This window comes from Lygodium microphyllum, chromosome 9, assembly GCF_053477565.2.
Source record: "Lygodium microphyllum isolate KBCC chromosome 9, Lygodium_microphyllum_v1.1.10, whole genome shotgun sequence".
Taxonomy (NCBI): Eukaryota; Viridiplantae; Streptophyta; class Polypodiopsida; order Schizaeales; family Lygodiaceae; genus Lygodium; species Lygodium microphyllum.
Genome location: NC_141143.1, coordinates 67,652,055 through 67,656,170, shown reverse-complemented (window position 1 = coordinate 67,656,170; position 4,116 = coordinate 67,652,055). Strand labels below are relative to the sequence as shown.

General features: G+C 42.6%; 1 non-coding gene across 1 annotated transcript; it reads right to left on the bottom strand.

Annotated features, from left to right (window-relative positions):
* Positions 1-3,490: 3,490 nt before the first annotated feature.
* On the bottom strand, positions 3,491-3,572 carry TRNAS-AGA (transfer RNA serine (anticodon AGA)). The gene has a single exon. It is a non-coding gene; the product is annotated as a tRNA-Ser (tRNA).
* Between the last annotated feature and the right edge of the window lie 544 nt (positions 3,573-4,116).

Sequence of the window (4,116 nt, the reverse complement as noted above, 5' to 3'; positions counted from 1 at the left end):
TCAAGTTGCTATACTACATTGATCTCTTCGATCTTAACTGGACTTAGCAGGGACAATACTGCAATCATCAAACTTGTCTTGTGCTTTCCCTTTTCCCTTTTCCTTGTGCTTTTCATTTCGCATTTTATGGCATTGTGGCCTAATATGTCTTGTTTTCCCACAATAATTGCATATCAAATTGGACTTATGTCCATGGGACTTACTACAAGACTATCCCACAGAACTTAGAATGACCGCCAATCAAATGTAGTTAAAATAATCCTAAGGACATAGACATAGATGTATGGGAGGAATTGGATGAGTTGGTTGTATTTTAATGTAAAAGACATGGCAAGTGCATGTGGTGGATGAAAAAATCTTATTAACTTGTATGGAAAAAAATTGTTGACAAGTATGAAGAAAAAAGGTACAACCTTGCATGTTTATTGGCTGACAAAAAACCTGATCTTTGCATGGAAGAGGGAGCTTCAATGTTCAATCACTGCAAACAATGAGTTGTGATGTAAGTGAATGGTTGTTGGATTAAAAGCCAATGTCCTACACCCCAGGTGGGTGTCACTTATAAATGTATACTATATATTCATATATGTGTAGATATAAAGAATAAGGATACCATTCATTTTGTCCCCACGTAACTCTCATATTCTTCTCTCTATCAACCCTCTTGCACTCCATAGCTTCTACCTCGCATCCCACCGTTACTTCCCTCTTAGTGACTCATATAAGTTATGTAATCTCACTCCTTTGTTGACAACATTACTAGCATCATCAAGAATCTCTACTCCTATATATGTTGAAGATAATTTTGATACCAAGATTTGTTATCAAGCCTATAGATAGAAAGTTTTTCTTAATCTGAGGCACATACAATATATCCAAGTTTTTGTCTAGTTTTTAAAAAGATAATGTGATATTGTAGTGTTAAGTGAGAAGGAATATCTACTAGGCCATAGGAAGGGCCAAATTAATGGCCCAGAATTCATAGTGAAGTTTTGACTGCCCTTAGATGTTTCAAGTTTGTTAATGTTGGCTATAAGCCATTCCACAAGGCTTTAGCTAAGGTATAGGTTTGATTACCCTGAAGTTGGACCTTCCTATAGTTTTTATCTACTCTTGCAAACCTAGTCGAATGATCATTGAGGAAAAATTTATCATTATTTTAAAAAACTAAAAAGAGAGTTGGTAGCTTTCACCAAAACAGCCCCTCGCCCTAATATTGAGTGGGACATGGCTATTAGGGATTATCGATTCCTTAGAATGACCATTATACATCCTTATGACTAACATGGGGCCACCTCTCTTTTGAAGTTTTCATTTTCCTCACTTTATCTCATCTCTCCTGCTCTCTCAACGACAAGAAATCCTTCTAAGCTCTCTCTCTCTCTCTCTCTCTCTCTCTCTCTCTCTCTCTCTCTCTCTCTCTCTCTCTCTCTCTAATCCATTGCTCCGTGCAATTGATAAGAAAGTCCAAGAAGGGGTTATTAAAGGCATGCCATTGCCAGATGGCACTTGCTCACCTTCACAGTTTTTTGCAAATGATAGCTCATCCCTTGTGGCCGCGGAGAAAGAGTCAGTTGATGCCCTTATGGACACCTTCAATGAGTTTGCTCTACTGTCATCATCCATCATAAACAGGAGTAAGACTGAGCTTCTCCCCCTTAACTTGGAGGGACCCCAGGAGTGGATGCTTGGTTATGGCTTCAAGGTGATCAGTCCTGGCGAAGTGGTAAGATATTTAGGAGCACCGATTGGTGTTGGTTTGACAACACGGCAAAGATTTCAATGGTATGGGGGTAAAATTCAGGAGAAGGTCTCTAAGTGGTTTAGTGCCCCCCTCACATTGGCTGGGAAGCTCACGGTCATCAAGAATGTTCTTTCTTCTCTGACAGTTTACATGGCATCCTTGTTTTCTTTCAGCAAAGCATATTGGGGCCTAATCGAGAAGCTGTTAAGACAGTTTCTGTGGAGAAAGCCTAATGGTACCAGCATATCCCAGATTGGTTGGGATTATGTTACCGCTAGGAGAGATGAAGGTGGTGCAGGGATTGAGCCTTTGATGGATAAAGCCAATAGACTCACCTTCAAACTGATTCTTAGGATGAATCAAGGGCAACCGTGGTCTACCATCCTTGCCGCATGGATAGAAGGCTCAGGACAGAGATGGGCGGGGGCAGCCTGGCAAGATATTGTGTGCTGCTATCAGGACCCTATCAAGCTTCCTCAGTCCCCTACAGCCCAAGCACTTGTCAAGAGTTGGCAATTAATAGTGTCGCAAGCTTCTTGGTCTACTAAATTTAGTCGGAAAGGCGACTATTCCCTAGCCTCATCAATCTGGTATAACCCCTTCGCATTTGACCCCCCAGCTGCCCCCATTTTAGCCAATCGCACGCTCGCCAAGTCAATGTCAATTAAAGGGCTCAAATTCTGGACTCAACTATGGCTGCCTGATCAGAACAGATGGCTTACATTGGAGGACATCAAGAGCAAATTTGGGCTCTTGGAGAATGAGGTTTTATGGCTGAGCAGAATATTTACCTGTCTGAGACAGGATTGGCCCACATCTTCATTTGTCTGCTCTTGCCCCCCACTGCTAGCATTAACAAGCTCCGCTGACAAACAACTGATAAAATGCCGTGACAGAAAGGATCATGCTCCACCATCCCCAGCAATTGCTCTAACTCTGAGTGAGAAATGGCGGAAACATTGTCCACATGCATCACTCTGCACCTGGCAAAGGAGGATCCGCAAGGTTTGGCATATCACACCATCGTATCGTCTGGACTGCTTCAGATGGAGATTATTACTCAGGAAATTCCCGCTTAGATCAAGGCTGTCCAAAAGATTCTCTATTTCCCCTCTGCAAGAGACACGAAGAAGATGAGAAGCATCTTTTTTGGGAATGCCCTGCAATTCAACCACTGTGGCATAGAATGAGGAAATGGCTGAAAGGATTCAATCTCAGATTTGACTTCGGCTTTGCTACTGTTTCTTTTGGAGACCATGGATCATTGGATGAAGTTACCTGACGATTGGTTATACTTTTGTCTACTGTGATCTTGAAAATCATTTGGCAAGAAAGGAACAACAATGTTTTTCAAAAGGCCCATCGGCTCGTGACTGAAGATCAGCTAAAGGCAGAGGTTTCTCTAGTGCTCGGAACTTTGAAATCCACTCATTGGGTGTTCAAACTGTGCTGTAAGAAATTAGGAACTATGGCTTGAGCTCTTTGTTTCTTGGCTGTAGCCAGCTGCACCCCCCTTTTTTTTTTTTTTGAAATGGTGCTGTAAATACCTATTACCTTAGAGAAATGGAAAGCGCATTATAAAAAGTTGGCCAGGTTTCTTGATGTAATATGGATGGATGGTGAAGTGCGATGGACTGACAGAAAGCTTCGTGTCGGCCAGCCTCGACAATATCATCATCATCATGAATTACGTAAATGCTGTGAAGGGTAACTTCATCAAAAGACACGGCGGATGCCGACGCCGCTCGTGGACGGCAGGATTCGAACCTGCGCGGGCAAAGCCCACATGATTTCTAGTCATGCCCGATAACCACTCCGGCACGTCCACCACGAATAAACCCAATGCCCTTCTTCCATTTTTCCACCATTCTCTGATAACCTCTTACTCGAAATTTGGTCTGAACAGAGAGATAAATTTAATGGCATTCGCTTGCCAAAGCAGGTCATGTTGCTACATGCTGCAAAGAAAGTCTCTTAACATCTCACTTCTATCAATCATACATAGCCCAGCACAACTGCCAGAAAGAATGGGTGGGCAAACAAAAATACAGGGCCCAAGGTCTGGATACAAATGGGGCGGTCCTCGAAACCCTTAAGCACCATCAAACTAGAAAGGAATCCTTTCAAGCCATTCCATAGATCGAGTTCTTCATGTAGTGTGGCCGAGACGTGTAAGGGAGGCTCTCAACAAATGTGAGGCCTCTACGCATGACTCTCGAGGGGGCTCCCTCGTCATAAATGCGTAAGTCCATTGCATGGATTCAACAGAGCTGATTTTTAAATTCCCTTTTTGGAGCTTTCTCACATTGACAGCCTCTACAATAACTGCCAAATAATAGTCCTCTCTCAAATTGAAGAGCCCTTTGGATATC